The 22,394-nt window shown below is 36.3% G+C and overlaps 1 pseudogene; it reads left to right on the top strand.

Moving 5' to 3' along the window:
* Positions 1-22,394, top strand: part of LOC120077311 — a 46,274-nt pseudogene that overhangs the window by 21,948 nt on the left and 1,932 nt on the right.

Below are 22,394 nucleotides of genomic sequence, written 5' to 3'. Positions count from 1 at the left end.
TGGTATCAGAGCCATAAATGGCTAACACCTCATCCCTACTATCCTCTGCTATGACCTCAACAGTTCCTATTTTCAGCTCACCCCCTCTAAACCAACTCTTAAACCAAGTTACTACTATCAAGTTGGAACGAGGAAATTTTCTCTTATGGAAAAAATTTGGCGATTCGTATACTCCTAAGCTACAGGTTAGACGGGCATCTTACCGGCGAGAATCCATGTCCACCGAAGTTTATTCAACTACCCACGAGTATTTCTCAAACCACTGAAGAAACTATCCATGGCGGTATCTCTTCAGGAACTGTCTCCTCAACTCCTCATCAAGTGGTAAGTATTGCCTCTAGTTCGTCTGCAACATCAGTAATAAATCCGTTATATGAATCTTAGGTGGCCGTGTTGGGTTTTATATCCTAAAACTCGTGGTTTGTAAACATTAGAACTTATTCTGAGAATTCAATAAAGTTGTTGTTGAATATATTGTTTTTTAGAAATCCAATAAACCTAAGTTCCCTTGACTATTATATTAGTACTTGAACTTTATGTGGGGACATACAAGTGAATCAAGTTCGAGTAAATAGTCAAAATGATCTATAGTACATGAATAAGATTGGATACCTTATTTTGGTAACACTATTGGATGCGGCCTAGTTGTTACAAAGTGTTGTAAAGTGCTACATACGAAATGATCCTAATTCGTGCATATTGAGACATGAGGAGTGGGGGTGTCCTGTATAAATGAGTTTTGTGCAAGATTAGACCAAGAAACATGTCACTCTTACTTTATAATGTTGTTTACTGTTTAAGACTGACTATTTCAAAGCGATGACCTAGGTAACTTAACCTTAATCCTGAGCTAACTATGAACTCCTGTTTGTTCGGGATTATCTTTTGATCTGCAAACGGTGAGAGTAGACCAATTGTCTCTGCTCAATAAGCTTACCATTTTTTGGGATAAGACCGGATGAATAGCTAGGAACATAGGGTGCAAGAGGGAATTCACTCCTACCCAGTTAGAGTTAGTAGAAAGGTTGTTCCCTTCAAGTGCTGATTCTGGGTCTTGAACAAGAAGCCTCACCCTCTCATTGGCATGAGAGGGATTTAATTTGTTGATTGGATCACAAATCAGTTGTTCATTAGGGGATCAGTTGAACTTAAGAAATAAGAGGTAATTTCGGGGGTATAAGAAAGATTCGACCCAGCCGTTATTACGAGCAACCTGTGAAGGGATAACTTACTAATCATGGTTATATCGAGTGGACATAATATATCTACAGTGAGGGGAGTTCAGTTATGGTCTTTAATGGAATCACTCATTAGTTAACAAATGGGGATTAGATCGGTCTAATGAGTTTAGCTGATTAATCTCAGATCTTTGGATCCCATGATCTGTAGGTCTGCGAGGTCCCCCTACTAGCTCGTAAATGGATAGGTTTTAGGGTAGCTTGAAAAATTAATTTGAAACGTTCAAATTAAACGGAACAAGAGAATAAATATTTAAATATATGAAGATGATTATTGTGCAAAAAATAATTTAATATTTGATATTAAATTAATTAATGTTTTCAATTAATTTATGAAATTAATTTAAGAAAATTAATTTTGAATTAAAATGATTTAAAATAATTTTTTTTTAAAAAGAAAATGGAAAAACGATTTGCATGGTTGCACAAAATGAAAAATGAATTTTTCTCCATTACCATCATCTTTATGCTCACACAAAAACCATTATCCTCTCTACTTTGATTCTCCAAGCATGAGCCGCAAGCCATGCACTCAATCTCTTTGCATGTTCATCTAAATATATAAAGAAGATTGGAGTTGTTGGAGAGAATGAGAAATAAAGAATTTTAAGAGAAATTTTTCTGAAGAAGAAACAGTCTTCTTCAGTCGGGCTGCTGTGAGATCTTCTTGTTTCTTCACATCTTCAAGTTGTTCTTGAGTCCCACAACTCTGCCTAAAGCTCTAAGAGCATAGTAGGGAAGGCTTTGGGGTGGTTCACATTGATATCAAGTGAAGACAGAAGCTGAACAGGCGTTTTCTTGGAGAGTTCATCAAAGTTATGTTCTGAAAACCCATTTTTTATGAAGAGCATGCTTTCATTTTTGCCAAAATTAGTGAATTAGAATGCTTATGAATCCTTGATACTTCTGTTGCATGTTGTTTAACTCTTATAGGCCATCGATAAGCAATTATTAGGCTGGTTATATAACTCTATGAGTGCAGAGGTAGCAATGTAGGTAATGGGCTGTGAAAACTCCAAGGTTTTGTGGACAGCAATACAAGAACTTGGTCTACAATCACGAGCAGAGGAAGACTACCTTCGCCAGCTCTTCCAACCGACTCGAAAAGGCTCGATGAACATGCTTGACTACATAAGAACGATGAAGACACTCTCAGAAAACCTGGGACTTGTAGGAAGCCCAGTACCAACAAGGGCGTTAGTATCCCAAGTACTGTTAGGGCTATATGAAGAGTGTAATCTAGTTGTGGCCACCAGACAAGGACGTGCAGACATCTCCTGGATAGATATGCAAATAGAGCTTTTGGCTTTTGAAAAGAGGTTAGAATTCTAAAAAAAACTCAGAAAAACTCTATTTCCTTTAATAATCCACCATCTATGAACATAGCATGCAACGGTGGACAAAGAAACTCGAATGCAAACAACAATGGACAACGTAGTAACCCTAGGAAAAACAGTAGACAACCATCGAACAACAGCCACACTAATCACCGTGGAAACTTTTGAAAAGTTCAATGAGTGGGATTGAAGTAATTATTGGGAGATTAACTTTGTTTTTTCTAAGTGATTTTGTGGATATCAAGATTATCTTAACGTTTTTTTTTTTTTTTTTTTATGCCGAAGTCGAACTTGATTTTAGGCTTTTTGTGTTCTCATTTGGATTAAATTTTTAGGAAAATTGTTGTTTTTCGTATTCATTTCAAATCTATCAAATCAATTACAAAGATTTCTATCGATTTCACCTAATTTCAAAACCTCATTAGGTGAATGAAGAATGGATGGAAGAGAAGTTGAAGATAGAGAGTTTATGATTTGCTTATTGGAATTACTGTTCTTCTTCGCCATTGATGGAGTTAGAAACATGCAAGCCGAAGTAATTCGGATGTTAAGCACTATAATTACATTAGTTTAAGGATTAACCATGCTAGTTCAAAACTGTAAAAACAGAGTTTGAAGTACAAATCTTGATGTAGCTCAAAATTGAAGCTGTCCTTTGGTTGTTTTTTTATCACGAACATTTCATGGACCACCACTAGAGTCTTCCGTGAAGGAACTTGTTTTGAAGGAGATTCTTGGGCAGAAGCGGATCGTCCAAGTTCCATTTTTATTGAAAACTAAATTTACAGTAAACAAACAAGATATGCATTCATAAACAAATTACAGCATGCTTGAAAGAAGAAAATGATTCAAGACATATTAACTTTGAAGAACCTTTTTTTTTTGTAAATCCCTCGAACTCAGCAAAATATTGAAGATCTTCTTCAAAAACTTCATGGACCAAATAGAGACACTATCACAGTGAACCTTTGGTATTCTTAGGGTGAGAACCCAATAGTGGTGGGCTCTGACCATTTTGGTTAGGAGGGTTTGTTTAAGTTTGGAGGAAGAAGATTGAAGCATACACAGAACGGTTTTATGATACTCTTTATCGTATAGCAAAAGCCTTCAATTGTGTAGTTAATTTCACGTTAGTCTCTAAAAAAATAGAAACTAATTCCTTTTATTCATTTTGCCATCAAAACAAATAACCACCCACTAAGTTGGTTGGAGAGAAAATAGGAGTCGTTATTACTCAAAAATAATATCATTAGAAGAATTTCGGACTGTAATGTCGGTTTTAAACACACATTAAAGGGCTTTAATGTCAGTTGACAACCGAGATTAAAGATAGTGTTATTAAAGCCTTTTAATGTCAGTTGTCTTTAATGTCGATTTTAAATCGACATTAAAGGGCTTTAATAACACTGTCTTTAATGTCGGTTGCAACCGACATTAAAGCCCTTTAATGAAATTTGCAACCGACATTAAAGCCTAGAATTTGTCCGTTTTATCAACTGTTGTTCGTTTTTTTAAATTTCGTTGCCAAATCCATTTTTTTGGTCAAAAAGTATAACATGACACATCATCATCGAACACTATAGCTAGGACATATTATTTATGTATGGATTGCAAATCTATTACATTAAATCCATAAATTCTGTTATAAAATTATAATTTAAAATGTCGTACAATAATTCAGACCTTGAAAACACAAATTACAAGTAATACAAACATTATGATTTTACAAACATTATGAGTTTACTGTCCCTTTCCAATTGGTAAGTATGGATCCCTTCGACCCCCCAGCTTCAGCAGTGTCTAGTTATAGGAATCTTTGTCTGACTACTATTGTTTAAAGGATCACAAACAAAAAAAGGTTTAAAACAAAGGATTGAAAGTGAAAATGTGATCATAATTCATATTCAACTAACCGTGTTTATTCGGAATGTGTATAAATGGTACGTTCAAGGAAAAATTCTTTACTAGAGTTCCCCAAGAAAAAGCATAAAGAGGTTGCAATACCAAATCTTTACCCCTTTGTTGCACCTGTAAAACAAGAAAACTCAATAGTTGAATAAATTAGAGAATCTTTTTTTTAAAACTGTGAGTCATAAACTAAAACTTATTAAAACTGTGAGTCAAGCATTCTTTTAGTGTATTTAATTAGCATAATGCACATGTTCTTAAGCCAATCAATCATTTAGTTCCTGCATCTATCGCTTAGCTCCAGCGGCCCATCGTGTAGCTCAATCGTTTAGTAAACAATCTCGCGCATAGGCTATTGTTTAGCTACCGCGCTCATCGTTTAGCATTGACACCTTATCATCTAACGCATTCGCCTATCGCTTAACGTCATCGCCTATCGCTTAGCATTCTGCCTCTCGTGTAGTGCGTTTGCTCATCATTTAGTGCAACAGGGCTATCGTCTAGTGCTCATGCCCATTGCGTAGCGCCATCGTATAGTCTATCGCTTAGCGCCCGCACATCTACTATACGATTGTCCATCGCCCACCTACACGATCGACGATCGTCTACCCAACGCTTTACGCTCAACATTTCACTTTTACTACTCTTGCCAATACTTTAACAAATGTATCATATACAACAAAACCATTAATCAAGTCGAATTTCGAAGGCCATAGACACATAAAAAGGCCCAAATCTAGGAGTAGAGAGACATATTGAAGTGAAACCGCAACTGGCTTTCATTGAGACATTTACATAAACAGTTGAGAGGCGTAACATAAGAAAAAAATTTGCTGTGAGTTTAAGGGAGGAAAGAGAAGAAGAGCATACTGATCTGGATGAACGATGAATGGCGAACTTCAGATATTTAGATTTGGACTTCAGATCGAATGACGAATGATGGCACATGGATTCGAGCAACTTCATATCTAAACTTCAGATCTAGGCGACTGGATGTGGCCGACGACGGACAAATGAGAGGATCTACACCACGAATGACTGGGAGTGACTTCAGATCCGTCTGCACCACGAATGATCGACGGACGAGGATCTACACCACAGATGATCGAAGGACGAGGATCTACACCACAGACGATAGATGACGAGGATCTGCACCACAGACGACTAGGTTTGGAAGAGAGAAATGAGAAAGAAGAGGGTCTGAAGAGGGTAGTGTGAGAATGAGAGGAAAAAGAAAATAGGGGGGGAGTGAAGAGGGAAATGAAAAAAATGGAGGGAAAATACAAAATAGAGGGAGAGTGAAAGAGGGAAAATTAAGCAGGTCTTTAATGTCAGTTTAAAACCGACATTAATGGTACCCCTACAATGTCGGTTTAAAACTAACATTAAAGATCCGCTTTCTAAAAAAAAAAAAAATTGACATTATCCATCCGATTTCACTTTTTTCAATGGACATTAAAGCCCAAAATTCTTGTAGTGTATAAATAATGATGATAACCAACTTATCATATCATATTTATATTAAACCATATGTTATATCAAATATAACACATAACCTATAGTTTTAATATTGTATCATATACAATATAATCTATAGTTTCTTTTCTCTATTTTATGACATTTAATGTAAATCATATCTATATTAAATTTAACAGCTATGAATCTCATTCATAGAAAATATACTTGAATCTCATTCAAATATTTATTTCCTCCAATTAAACTATAATGTATCAAATACATTATAACAATTATATCATATATAATTAAATTCCCTCTTATTGATTTGAACCATTCAAATTAACCCAAAAACTGATTCTCAACTAAATTCTTTTGAGGTACCAAGGGGACCTTATGGACCTGTAGCTTGAAGTTGCAACAGTACTTGAATAATTAATTAAACTCTTTAAGGATAGTTGCAAATATAGACATTAGACCCAAAATATTTTCAAATATAACATAATGTAAAAGAAATTACAAATATGGCCAAATTTAAATAGTCTATCAGTGATAGATCATATTATTGGTAGAAGTCTATCAGTGATAGACCATATCGCTGGTAAGAGTCTATCAACAATAGAAGTCTATCGCTGATAGACTTGGTTATACTTGCAATTTTTGTAAAATGATGTTATACATTTGGTTATTATTCCTAAAAATGTTACCAATTGCAATTACCCAACTCTTTAATTACATTATCCACCATCCGTTAACTGTCGGGCACTACACTAAAGACCAACAACTGCACTCTTCGCACTACAGATATATTTCTGTGTCCATTAGATATAACCAATCAATAGTACGATGATCCTTCACAAATTGCTCGTAAGTACAGCTAGGCCAAATTACCGTGTTGCCCCTATAGTTACATCTAACTTCTTAAGTACCACTGATCTCTCTAATGAACATTAAACCATAGTCCCCCTATGACAAAACCTTTCTCGGGCCAGGAGAGGGTGTGGTGCCACATTGTTCAAGATCTGGAATCAGCCCTTAAGGGAGTAATTTATCTACTTACCCCTTCTTCGGGGAATGAGTGAATTGCATCTTATGTAGTTGTGTTCCCAGCTCCCCAATCAGACGAATTCCTAAAATGGTAGGTTTGTTGAGTCGGTGATCTGACCACTCTCACCCATACAAATCAAAGGACTGCCCTCGTAAGTAGGAGTTCACAACTCATTCAGGATTCAGGTAATGTTACCTATGGTCATCTTGGTAACATGAAAGTCTCTATTATGAATGGTGTTATATAATGAGATTAAACATTTCATGGTCTGGTCTTATAAAAACTCTTTTGTATAGAATACCCCCACTCGCATGTTTAATACATGAATGATCAGGATCAGATCATTTGTAATACTTTACAACAATTATAACACCTACAAAGAGGGTCATACTTATAGTGTCAACAGTATAAGGTACCCAGCTTTATCCATCTACTACAGACCATTTAGGTTATCACTTAAACATGATCCACTTGTATGTCTCCACATACATGTTTAAGTTACAACAATAACCTTGGATGTTAGTTTATTGAAGTTAATACAACTAAAATATTACATATTTTATAGACAAAGTGAATAAGAATATCATATATTATTAATCACATAATAGTTTGTTCATACAAAATTTACAAACTATAGAACCCTACAAGATTTAGGGCACCAACACCAACAATCTCTTACTTGTCCTAAAGCTAGTGGGGTATACAAGATAATAAAATATAAGTACACAAAACAATAAACTAGGGCATAACATGCCCATTACAAGATCTCCCAGTTGCCCTAGTCCAATCGTGGTCTGTCCCATAGACCCATACTCTGCAGGTGACTCTCAAACACTGTAGCCATGAGGGCCTTCGTAAACGGATCAACAATGTTGTGCTCTAAAGCTATCCTTGTGACAATCACGTCCCCTCAATGCACAATCTCTCGGATGAGATGATACTTCCACTCTATGTGTTTGTCGTGCTTATGAATCCTAGGCTCTCGGGAATTAGCCACATTACCATTATTATCAGAATAAAATGTGATGAGCTTTGACATGTCTGGAACAACTGCCAGATCAGTCAAGAATTTCTTGAGCCAAACGGCATCCTTACGAGCTTCACAAGGCACTATATACTCAGTGTCCATGGTGGAATCCGCAATGCACCCCTGCTTGGTGCTTCGTCATACTACTGCTCCTCCGTTAAGAGTGAACACTGATCCTGAAGTAGATTTCCTAGAATCCTTATCAGTCTAAAACTCAAAGTCCATGTATTCTGTAAGGATAAAATCCTTAGAACCATACACAAGCATGTAGTCTCTCATTCTCCGTAGATACTTGAGGATGTTCTTAACAGCTATTCAGTGACCTAATCCTGGATTAGACTGATATCTACTGACTATCCCCACTGTGTAGCAGATGTCAAGTTTAGTACATAATATCACATACATCAAACTGCCCATTGCAGATGTATAGCGGATCCGTCTCATATCCTCAACCTCTTGAGGTGTCCTAAAACACTGTTTCTTAGACAAAGTAACTTCGTGTCTGAAAGGCATTAGGCCCTTCTTGAAGTTCTGCTAACAAGCATTTGGTTAATATACGATGCCTGAGAGAGTGCTAGCATTTTGTTCTTTCGATCTCGAAATATCTGAATACCCAGAATAAACTGAGCCTCTCCAAAATCTTTCATTTTGAATTGGATCGCTAGCGAGTTCTTAACTATAGTTAGTAAACTTGCATCATTCCCAATGAGTAGGATATCATCTACATATAACACTAGAAAACTATTGAACTGTTGATGATCTTCTTGTAGACACAAGGCTCATCAACATTCTGATCAAAACCATAAGATTTGATTGCAGTATCAAACCTTATATTCCAAGATCGAGATGCCTGTTTTAGTCCATAAATGGACTGATTAAGCATGCAAACCTTTTGCTCTTGACTTGGATTATGAATTCCTCAGGCTGCACCATATAAATGGTCTCCTCAAGATTGCCATTCAGAAAAACAGTCTTGACATCCATTTTCCATATCTCATAGTCATAATATGAGGCAATAGATAGGAGGATTCGGATAGACTTCAGCATGGCAAGAGGCGAGGAAGTGTCCCCATGGTCGACTTCCTCTACCTGGGTATAATCCTTTGTCACCAGTCTAGCCTTAAAGGTTTGCACCTTCCCATCAGCACCCCATTTCCTCTTTTAGATCCATTTNCTTTGTCACCAGTCTAGCCTTAAAGGTTTGCACCTTCCCATCAGCACCCCATTTCCTCTTTTAGATCCATTTACAACCTATAAGTTTAACCCCATTAGGTTGATCTACAAGATCCCATACTGAATTGAAGTACATAGACTCCATTTCGAGATCCATTCATCCCTGTGAACATCTTCCATTTTCTTCTGGAAAGACAATGGATCCTCAACCTTGCCATCAACTACCATAGCTAGGATTTCAGTTAAACCCATATAGTGAATAGGTAGGTTCACAACCCTCCTACTATGTCAAGGTTCCCTCTACACTTGAGGTAGATTTTACCTATTAAATGAACCTACTTCAACAACTCTAGTTGAGGTACTAGGCTTTTCAACAACTCTTGTTGAAGATTCAATAGTTTCTTTGGAAAGCTCATTCAACACGATTTTACTTCTGGGTTTGTACTCCCTTATGTGGTCCTCCTCAAGAAAAGTAGCATCATCATCTCACCAGCATTAAGTTGCCACCAGGAACTAATTCCCTGAAATGAAGAACAAACATGGTTAGTGGCCCTAGAGTCAATAATTCAGGCAGAATCATCATTCTCCACTAAACAAGTTCCAAAACAAGCAAATCATATTTACCTTGTTTGGCCTTCTTCATTTCTACCAAATATCTGGCAGTTCCTCTTCTAGTGCCCGTTCTGGTTACAATGGAAACATTTTCCCTTGTCAACCCTCACTATTTGTCTACCCCTTGGAGCAGCAACTCCTGGGTTAGCAGCAACCTTCCCCTTTCCACCCTTCTCCTTCTTCCACTTTTTGGTGCCAGAGGAAGAAGGTGCAGACTTAGTTCTAGAGGTCGAACCTTTGTGGAACTTTTTAGAAGATGAAGCAACATTTGTTTCATCCTTCTTTTTCTTGCTTTTGAACAAAGATTGGAAATTATGTAGCTCGTTGAGCAGAGTAGTCAGGTTTTAGTCAATTCTAATTAGAACAGCATTGCAATAGAAGTGAAGGAAGCTTTCTGGTAATTATTCCAAAATGATGCTAACCTGGCTAGCCTCATCAATGCTTGACCCATTCATCTCCGCCACGTTGAATTGGATCATCATGTTGAGAACGTGTTCCCGAACAGATGACCCCTCTTGCATATGTGAATTGAATATGTACTTGAGAGCGTCATGCCTGAGCTGTGCGGATGGTTGTGTGATAACGGGCAGAAATTCACGTTATCATAGTACTAAGTTCTTAAACAATGTTGGATTGCGTTGATGAAATATGTTAAATTGCGTCCATTAAGCATAAAATCTATAATATTGCGGTTGCATGTGTCCAACGCATTAGAAAATTTGATCTTTATATTTTCGTGCAGACTATGCGTTAACGCAATACAAAGATGGCGATCATAGGAATTCACTGATCGAGCACAACTTCACCAAAATAATTTGCGTTGATCGTGCTCGCAAACATTCACCCAAGAAAAATCACCGCAACTTGGTCAGTGCAACATGGTAGGCGCATCCGGGTGAAAGAATAATTAAGAGCGATGGAATAGAAAGTTGATGACAGTCGGATCCAAATTAAATTGACAGCCAATAACGGTCACAAAGTACATTCAGCTTTATCGGTGATAATTATTCGGCGCGTCAATCAGGAATTAAAGCTGTCCCATCTGTACAACCGGGAGAGAGAAACCGCCTTTCACCATGGAAGCTCTATAAATACCAAGTGTATTCTTCATAAAAGGGGTTAACCAGTCGATTACTTCATCACTTTACAAGTTCACGCCTCTATCCATAGTTTTCTTTCATTTTAAGGCGGAGGGGAGGAAGGAGGTGTGCCGGTAGATCGTTCCAATAATTTTGGGAAAGCACCAGAAGCTCTAAGATAGAGAGAGGGCCGACGCCTACGAAAATAGGAACATTTATAGATCAGAATAGAGATTCAGTGTAAAAAGCCTCGGTCAGCAAGGAATTGCTACCAGGCTCTCTACCTTTACTTTCCACTGTCATTTTGTACTCAACTCGGTTATAGGAATGGAATGTTTTTCTCTATATCTGTTCACTCTCTGTTATTTATGCATGAGTAGCTAAATTAGTTGAATGGGTTGAGAAGTAGTTAGCTAGCATAACGAAGGAATCTTCATCTTTGCGATTATCTTGTTTATGTATGCTTCATTCGTCTATTAGAGATACTTGGGAGGGTAGTCTAAAGACAGGATCTAGACTTGGGAAGGTCGGGTCAGAATCTAGGTTTGGAAGAACCAGATTAGAACGCATAAATGGGAGATAGGCGCTTAAGAATGAGCACTATTTGTTATTAATGCATCGCATGCATCTTAGCAATAAGATATGATTGTATGCGGTCACTTGCTTTCATGCATTTTGCATCAATGCATAGGACAAGAGTAGAGACTTAGGGATAAGCTCTATGGACATTTTGCATTCAACACATGCATCCTAGACTTAGGAGCATCGCATTTACATTGGGAAATGACTTGCTGTGCATGGTTGTAACATGATCGCAAAGTTTGATGCATTCCCGAGTAATGCTAGCTAAAGATCTTCTCAACCTGTTTATCGCATACTCATTGCATCTATCAATGCAGCTATCTTTTTCAAATCCGCCGCCTTTATTTACTTCTTTTTCATCAACGCAACAACACGCCCACACTTTATTTATTTACTTGGTTACCACAAAGTTTTCATAAATATTACCAACGCAACTATTTTCACAAGTCCCTATGTTCGACCCTGGACTTACCAGGAAACTCAGAGGAATTTACACTTGAACTCCGCTGGGGAAACTTGAGTGCAAAATGCAATCCATCAACGCATTTCATCTGTATTTCCACTTAATAAAATAACACATCATTATTCGAACATTCCCCTCAGGGACTCCATGATCTCACGTGCAGTGACCATGGGTTCATGCTTCTTGGCCAAGACTTCGTTAAGGCTTGCCAAGATATATGCTTGGACCTTTTCGTTTTCCCTTGTCCAGCACTCATAAGCTTCTCAAACATTTCGAGTAGCAATAGGAGGTGGAATTAAAGGACACGCCTCCATTAGGACGAAACATCAGTCATCGATGATTAAAATCGTGTTTATGGTGTTTTTCCAATTTTCGCCAGTTAATTTGTCGGCGGCAAGTAAACTTAGAGTCGCGGTAGCCATATAAAATTGCTGAAAAAGAACAAACTTAATTAAGTCTACATGCATTGAACCCCTTTTAGAAAACCAAACAAGTTTTAGCAAAATAGTCCAGTGTACCCTAAGGGACATCTATTTTGCAATGATGTTTCAGTGAGGCAAGACAAAAGTCACCGTAGGGTGATCAAGTGCCCTTTCACTAAAATGAGACATTCTCAACCATTAGATAGAGACAACTTCTTGTAACTGTACTAATAGTCACCATTGTTCAGTCCAAAATTTGTTAACATCCTTAACAATTCTGTGTAAGTGTAACCCCTCATTTTAGGTTCTAGAGTTATGCCCTAATGAGCTAACCTTATGAAAAAGCTGATTAGAAAAAAAGACTAAAGCAACTCTATCCATTTCTGGAGATCAAATAAAGCGTCGTGCAAAACTGCCACCCTTGAGGGGGACACCACGATGCCTCGAGGCGATGCATGAAACATTATCCAATCTAATGAGAGAGACCGAGGGATATGTTGTCACACGTCCCGCTCCCACTTACTATGAACACTCTTCCCATTCACCTTGGTATTAACCTACCCAAACGCCACCCATAGGGGGACATCCATGGTGCCTCAAGGTCGAGAGTTGATCTCACGGTGTGAACTTTTAGGGAGAAATGTGTACAGGTTAAAGTGAAGTATCATACCCCATTTTCCTCCCACTGAGTGTTCTACCTAGGGTTTATTAACTGAGAAAATCCGGCTATTAGTTTTATCTAAGTATTTGTTTAATTTGCTAAAAAACAACACTTGTCGTTAATGATTAAATAATTTTGATTCTAGTCTCATTAAACTCTTTAACAGACTTTCATCAAACTTGCATGCATGTAACAAATCTATCTAATTCACCTTTCCAAGTAGGTTCCCAGGTAAGGGTGCGATGTTTCCATCGACTTAAGTACCCCAGCCTAGCCAGAACCAGCCTTAGACAAATGGTCCCTTATAGATACATTTGTTACATATTTAATCTTTTATTAGGAATCAATTTAATCCTATTAAACTGATTTAAAACATCAAACTTAGATTTCTAATCTCATTAGAAATGTAATCTTAGGTCTATCTCAATTAAATTTTAAAACACTTTTAAAAAATGATTATAGCCTAAGGTTTGCATGCAACTCTTTATTATTGATTTGAATTATAATTTCATTTATTATAACACTTATAAGAAATGAAACAATTAAAACCAATCATTGCAAGCTGGACATACATAAGTCATTTATAAAAATTATAAAATAACCTAAGGTAGTGTCATGCTTCATGCAATGTTCATTCATTACTAATATATAACTTTTATATAAACAAGTAATGAATTAAGCTATAACGTACATTCCATACAACCATTCAACCTTATATTATAACATTTATAATATAAATGATGCATAGATATACTATAATGCATGCATGCATATAGTATAACTCTTATATTATATGATGCATGAGCATGCTTTATATAATTTAAATCATGCATACTAATATATTATAACACTTATAATATAAAATGATGCATGAAAATAAATGCATAACCTATGGTGGGTTTTAAAACTATATGACATACATTATGGCATATAAAATAAACATACATCACATGTATATTGAACTAAAGTTGATGGACCGGAATAGATAATCTCAAACACAAAAAACAAAAATTAAGGCTAACTTATAATAAAAATTGATTCCACCGATTCGGAATAAGTGAATCGGGTCTTGAACCACTCCAACAAGAACCCTTGTAGCTTGATCATGTAGTAAACGCCTGATCGTCAAGCAGTGAGGTGTCGAGTATAGACGATCGTTTATATGCTATCACATAGCTTTTGACTATGAGATGAGCATGAAAGTCTACACGATTGTGTAACGAGCGTCGAGTATTGTATACTATGTGATCATGTAGCTAATGACTATGCGATGAACATGATAGTCTACACGATCGTTTAGCACGCAAGCTTGCATCGAGTATCATATACCGAGCGATCATTTACCCATCGAGCGCCTACGCGATCATGCAACCAACACAACATGATTATGTAGCAAACTCTACACGATTGTATAGCATTAGATATGCGATCGTTTAGCAAATATTATACGATCGTTTAGTAAACTCTACACGATAGCATAACAAAATCTAAACAATCATTTAGCTCCAGCTATACGATGAGAAAACTACCGCTTCGTATCCATCGAAACGCACTACAACCCTTCTTCTGAAGCCTCACAAGCGACTCAAAACTTAAAGTATACAGACTCGATTGCAATTTATTGCCCAAAAACGCAAGGGCCCTTACAAATTAACTTTGTGAAATTTAAACATAAAGCCATAAACAGAGACTTCTATCCCGGAACATCCATAAACAAACATTCACAAATATTTATCATATAAATGCAATGAAGAAATTAAATCTACAAAAAATGTAAACGAATTTTAATAAAGAAATGGAACTTGGAATCAGAACTACAACCTGACTCTCATACAAATTGAAGGAACTCGTTTTGAAGGAGATCTTTAAGTGGAAGCAGATCGTCCAAATTTCATTTTTATTGAAAACTAAGTTTACAGTAAACAAACAAGATATGCATTCATAAGTAAATTACAACATGCTTGAAAGAAGAAAAGGATTCAATAGATATTAACTTTGAAGAACTTTTCTTCTTGTAAATCTCTCGAACAGTCATGAACCTCGAACTCAGCAAAATCTTGAAGACCTTCTTCAAGAACTTCATGAACCAAATAGAGACACTACCATAGTGAACCTTTGGTATTTTCAAGGTGATAACTCAGGAGTGGTGGGCTCTGACTATTTTGGTGAGGAGGGTTTGTCTGAGTTCGGAGGAAGAAGATTGAAGCAGACACAGAACGATTCTGTGCTACTCTCTATCGTATAGCAAAATCCTTCAATCATGTACATATTTTCACGTTAGTCTCTAAAAAAAATAGAAACTCATTTCTTTTATTCCTTCTACCATAAAACCAAATAACCACCCAACAAGGAGGTTGGAGAGAAAATAGGAGTGGTTATTATTCAAAATAATAAAAAAAAAATTATGATAACTAGCTAACTTATCACATCATATTTATATTAAATTATATGTTATATCAAATATAACATATAACCTATAGTTTAAATATTGTGTCATATACAATATAAACTATAGTTTCTTTTCTCTATTTTATGGCATTTAATATAAATCATATTTATATTAAATTTAACAACTATAAATCTCATTCATAGAAAATATACTTGAATCTCATTCAAATATTTATTTCCTCCAATTAAACTATAATGTATCAAATACATTATAACAATTATATCATATATAATTGAATCAATTTAATTATATCATAAATAACTAAATTCCCTCTTATTAACTTGAACAATTCAAATTAAACCAAAAACTGATTATCAACTAAATCCTTTTGAACTGCCAAGGGGATCTTATGGACCTGTAGCTTGAAACTCTAATGGTACATGAGTAATTAATTAAACTTTTTAATTACATTATCCACCATCTGTTAACCGTCGGGCACTTCACTAAAGATCGATAGCTGCACTCTTCATACTACAGATATATTTTTGTGTCCATTTGATATAACCAATTAACAGTATGATGACCCTTCCCAAATTGTTCGTAAGTACAGCTGGGCCAAATTACGTTTTTTTCTTGTAGTTATATCTTACTTCTTAAGTACCACTGATCCCTCTAATGAACAATAGATCATGTCCCACTATGACTAAACCCCTCTCGAGCCAGTAGAGAGTGTGGCACCATATTGTTCATGACCCGAAATCAACCCTTAAGGGAGAAATTTATCTATTTACACCTACTTCGTGGAAGTTATAAATTTCATCTAGTGTAGCTATATTCTCAACTCCCCAATTAGACGAATCCCCAAAATGGTAGACTTGTTGAACCAGCGATCTAGCCACTTTTACCATACAAATCAAAGAACCGCCCTCATAGGCAAGAGTTCACAACTCACTCAAGATTCAGGTCATGTTACCTATGGTCATCCTGGTGAAATAAAAGTCTCTATTATGAACGGCGTTATATAATGAGACTAAACATTTCATGGTCCGGTCTTATACAAACTCCTATGTATAGAATATCTCGATTCACATGTCTAATACATGAATGATTAGGATCAGATCATTTGTAGCACTTACAACAATTATAACACATATAAAACTGGCCATACTCGTAGTGTCACCAAGATAAGGTACTCAGCCTTATCGATCTACTACAGACCACTTTAGTTATCACTTAAATATGATCCACTTGTATGTCTCCACATACATGTTTAAGTTCCAACGATAACCTTGGATGTTAGTTTATTAGTTTGTGGTCAATGCAACTAAAATATCACATATTTTATAGACAAAGTAAATAAGAATATCATATATTATTAATCACATAAGAGTTTGTTCATACAAAGTTTTCAAACTATTGGACCCTACGAGATTTAGGGCATCAATCCCAACATTTCTCACTATTCTCCAGCCTTAGAATGGATTGTGGGATCCAAATTTGTGATGAATTTGAAGGAAAAACAAAGTTTGAGACTGCTTTGGTGTAATGAACTTTGAGAGAGAAATTTAGCTTCACAAGCTAGCCCAAAGGAACTCAAACCTCAACAAATTTTCTTCTATTTAAAGAAGAAATCATGCAAGGTTAAATCAATCTCAAGATGACAGCAAATTGACACTAAATTTTTCACTAATTAAGTGGGATTTGAGGTGTTAAAGAGATCCAAAATGTGGGAAAAACCACTAACTTAAAATTCAATTAAAATTGAATTTCTAAAATTCAATTAAAATTATTTTTTTTATAAAATATATTTCAAATAATTAATTTCAAGTAAAATTAATTTTAAAACCAAACTTAAATAAAATTAATTCTAATAGTTAATTAAACAATTTACTTAATATTAGTTTAATATCATATATCAAATTATAAAATGAATTTTAAATAATAAATTAAACAATGTAATTAATAATATTAATTTAATATCAAATATTAAATTAATAATTAACACCAATCTCAATCATGAATCCCTATTCATGTGACCAATATTTAAATCATATTTAAATATTTTCAACTCTTCAAATTGTTTAATACATAATTAAACAATAATACTACGTTAAGTATATCGAATATAAATGACACTTGTTTCATAAACCGAATATGAACAATTCAAATTCTCTCGTCGCGCTGTTCTAAGGTTTAGTTTGATATGAGCTAGCAGGGGGACCTAATGGACCTACAGATCATGAGCTCTAACGATCCGAGATTAACTAACTATACTAGTTAACCTAGTTAACCAACATTCGTTAACTACCGGAACACTCAACTATAGCCCAGTAGCTGATCTCTCCTTACTATACATATATTTTTATCCACTAGATATAATCATGATTAGTAAATTGATCCGTCATAGGTTTTTCATAATTACAGTTGGGTCAAAATTACCGTTTTACCCATGTAGTTATATCATGTTTCCTATGTCCCACTGATCTTCTTATATAATTGATTTGTGGTCCAACCACCAAACCGAGTCCCTCTCAAGCCAATGAGAGGATGGGGCTCCTTGTTCAAGACCTGGAATCAGCACTTAAGAGAACAACCTATTTACTATCTCTAAAATCGGGTAGGAGTAAATTCTATCTTGCAAGACTATGTCCCTAGCTATCTACCCGATCTTATGCCTAAAATGGAGGGCTTATTGAGTTGGCAAACTCGGGTCACTCTCACCTATGTAGATTAAAAGATAATCTCAAATAAATAGGAGTTCATAATTAACTAAGGATTTAAGATCGAGTTACCTAGGTCATCGTATTGAAATAGTCAGTCTTAATAGTAAATGGTGTTATAAAGTAAAAGTGACTATTTTGCAGTCCGGTTTTATGCAAACTCATTGCATAGGACGCCTCCATTCGCATATCTCCCTATGAACGATTCAGGATCACATCGTTTATATCAATTACAAAGTGGGTCGCATCCATAATTTCCCTAGGATAAGGTACCTAGCCTTTATCCTTATACTATAGACTGTTTTGGCTATTACTCGAACTTGATCCACTTTTATGTCTCTACATATAGTTCAAGTATTCATGCTATAGTCAGTGATTCTTAGTTTATTGGAATTACGGTTTTTAGGTGCAATCCACATATTCAATAATATCTTTATTGAATAAACCTCAATAACAACTTTATTGTAAAAATAGAATACATTCATTGTTTACAAACAACAAATTTTAGGACATAAAATCCAACAACCATTTACAAACTAGAGAAAAAAATCACAAGTTTTTCAACAACTAAGGAACATAAAAATTACAAATAGGCAAAGAATCGTTATAACTAGATGGAAAAACTGACGAACCTAAAATGATCAACCAAATAACAAGAATGAAGAACCTGCAACAGACTAAAATCCCAAAATGAAACGTTGCATGGTAGGAAAGAACACCACCATACCTAATAATCCAAAAATTGCATTAGGGAGCAAAGACCAACATACCTAGAGAGAAGGTTCGAGGGACTGTGATATGGAGAAAATGAACAAACTAAGATTATGGGGATTTCGTTTTTTTGTTAGAGGCGCTCTGTGTGGACAAAATTTACTCCCCAAAATCTTAGTTTTCCAACTGTCAAAATAGATTTTTCAAATTGATTCAAGATGATTGCACTATCATTTGTAAATTTTCGAAAAGATCAAATTTTGGAAAAAAATGGGGTAAAATTTAGGATATATATTGAATTTTGATGTTAATTCTACCTGAGATTTGAGAAAGCTCAGATATATCGAACTTTAGTGTTAATTATGTCTGCTTTTTTACTGAGAAAGCTCAAATATAACGAATCTTAGTGTTAATTTGTCTGAGATTAACACTGAGATCCACAAAATTAAACGAATTCCTAAATTGATTTACTGATTACCTAAATGTGAAACCCGGATTTTCATTTTTCCTACTTATGCAGGTGAAAGTTAAATTCTATGTTGAAGTGAAGGAAATTTCTAAGTGTTGAATAAATTTTCCTTGAGTAGTTTGAGATAAGCGTTAACTAGTAAAAATTGAACTATGCGTTGGAAGCCAAGGCAAAAATGACTAAGTATTTAACAATGCATTAGTGTGGTGCCATGCGTTAGCCATGAAGCTTTTAGAGGTTATTTGGGGAATTGAAGGAAGCCAAAGTGTGGCCAAGAGAAACACACACTGCAGCCAATGTCTTGAGAGGTTAGAACAACGCATACGGCAGCCAATGTCTTGAGAGGTTAGAACAACGCATGCGGCGCGATGGATGCAATGGATGTGATGGTTGCGGCAGTACTACGTGAGGGCATGTAGTGATGCGGCCGAGGGCATACGGTGATGCTACGTGAGAGCATGCGGTTCGAGGGCCTGCGGTGATGCTACGCAGTGACCTTGCTACGCGATGGATGCGACGGCCTTGCTATGCGATGGATGCGGCGGCCTTACTACGCGATGGATGTGGCGGCCTTGCTAAAGTATGAGCTAGGCGATGGAACGAGCTAAGGTGGACGCATGGTGAATTGTCCTTGCATTGCTAAGGCTTGTGGTAATAAGGTTCAAGAGGTTGGTTGCGTTGGTTATAAGGGATGTGTTAGCAAGAACCTAGGCGATGGTGAGCTATGCCTTGAGGTGTTGAGTTGAGAACCAAGTCGACCCAAAAGTTGTTATGCATTAGTGATGTGCTATGAGCCAAGGACATCCGAAGCATGTGGATGCATGCGCCAATTGATGGTGTCTGGACATAGGAATGTTGCGACAATTGGATGGGAGCATTTTTTGTTAGATGAACACATATGAAGGATGGACGCATTCAAGGACGTCATCAAGACATGTGGCTAGTTAGGAGGAAACCTTAGGCCTTAAGCAAATGAGGTGGATGCACAAGAAGACATGCAAAATTGAGGGCTATGCATTGGTAAAAGGGGAGCAAGATATCTTGGGTTGCGAGGATGTAAGATTGCGTTAATAGTATAAGGAAAAGACACTTGGACATGCGGCCAAGTAAGAGGTGTCGTCCTTAGAGAGATCTTGGATGCCTATAAATAGGGCCAAAGGCTTCAGATGAGAACTCAAATTCTCTTCAAAGAACATAAAGAAGAGGGTATGAGGTTTAATTGGGAGGAGGCTATGTGTTGATAGTAAGACCATGCGTTGGTCAAGAGGTATCAAGAGGGGAAGATGCTGTCGTACAGGAAGGTCTGGAAGTAGCATCAATTTGGGACGAGAAGTTCTCTCAAAATACTCGTGCGTTTGGAGTGATTCCAAAACCACTTGAAAGCTATGAGAGTCTAGTTTTTATGGTGGGCTACTGGAGAAGAAGCTCCAAGGAATCGGGCTAGATAATGAGGAAAATACAGAAGGGTCGAGCTGTCAGGTAAGATGAGCCAGTCTTGATGTTTTGAAGATTCCAGCCAAACCACGAGGAGTTCTAATCTAAGATTTTTAGGTAATATTCCTAAGATATTTTAGAGAATGTTTGTAGAATTAAGTAACCTAAGCTTTAAATTGAATCTGGATCTTAGGGTTCAAAAGAGGAGCTCGAGAAGATCAAGGAACTTCTAGAAAGGAAGATTCCTACCTTACCAAGGTGAGAGATAATTTCCTTTAAGTCTTAAAGCATATCTTTTAGAGTAATTGTATATACTTATGTTATGAATGAGTATCTAGCATGAGAATGAGATTATGTGATTGGGATGGTCAGGGGGTCAATAAACCTAGTTCCTGAGCCCAAAAGCAAAACCTCACGGAATGGTCAGGGGACCGAGAGGTCTAGTTCCTGAGCCTGTGGGAGGATCCTCGTATGGGATGGTCAGAGGGCCGACGGGCCTAGCTTCTGAGCCCATGAGCAGAGAGCTATGTGCACATAGAGGACATAGGGAACAAAAGGGAACGCATCAGAGTAAGCATTCATGATTAATAACAGCTAACTATCTACCGTGTGTGTAGGTAGAGAATAGACTCATTCTAAGTAATTATCAGTTTAGCTATCTACCGTGCATGTAGATAGAGTTGAGAATAGAACCATTCGAAATTGAAGTTTGAATGTAACCTCGTATTTATGATATGCTTGTTATATATGAGTTGAAATAGACTGTAGAAGTTGTTTACCACTCACTGAGCTTTGTGAAGCTCATTCTGTTATTTCATGTTTTTCTTCCCAGGTAGCGAAAGGTGAGGAGTTTCAGGTTGCTGCTAAGGTCAAGGTCTGCCACAAGCCACAATTACACTTCCAGAGGGTTTTAATTAGTTATTGTTGTAAACTTTGTAGTTAAGTCTTGGAGTTGTATGAACATTAAATTGTTGTAATAAAGTGGGCCTACTTAATCAGTTGTTGTTATCTCCTTGACTTAATGTTTATTGAGTGTAGTAAAGAGGTTTAGTTGGATAGTAGGTATCACAAAAGGGTGGTATATGCGGTCCCTCATGCCTCTCCTCAGGCTCAGGAGTGCGGGCTCGGGGCGGGGTGTGACACTAAATATATATTTCCAATTATCTTTTCAAATTTCTCCAAATTGTAAACTATTTGGTAGTGTATTTTTTTATTTTGGAAAGATATGGAAAGATTGCATAATATTTGGAAAAATTAGCAAATCTCGGCGTGTAATTCTAGCGAGATCTATAGAGAAGGCGCAAAATAATCGATAAGTTACAAAAAGTTATTTTTTTAATAAAATCTCAGTGGTCAATCTCAGACTAGATGCATCGAGAAAAACCATTATAACGATTTTTTAAAAAGCATATTAGTTTTGTAAGGTGAAAACTTAAACGTCTTATTTTTGATAAATCCCCACAAAAGTATTGTTGAATAGGGTAATGCTTTTATGCATGTTCAAAATACAGCTTTTATTTTCATTTACATTAATTTACATCCAACCATGTGAGTTTTCCTAACCATGAAGTCAATGAATGCCCTAAATGGTGCTCAATAACATAACAATATAATAATCAAAATTCATCGTTATTTAGGGATTGTTATAGACACTTAGGTTTTTTCA

This window comes from Benincasa hispida, chromosome 5 (genome assembly GCF_009727055.1).
Source record: "Benincasa hispida cultivar B227 chromosome 5, ASM972705v1, whole genome shotgun sequence".
Classification (NCBI taxonomy): Eukaryota; Viridiplantae; Streptophyta; class Magnoliopsida; order Cucurbitales; family Cucurbitaceae; genus Benincasa; species Benincasa hispida.
This window is presented reverse-complemented; position numbering and strand designations above follow the sequence as displayed.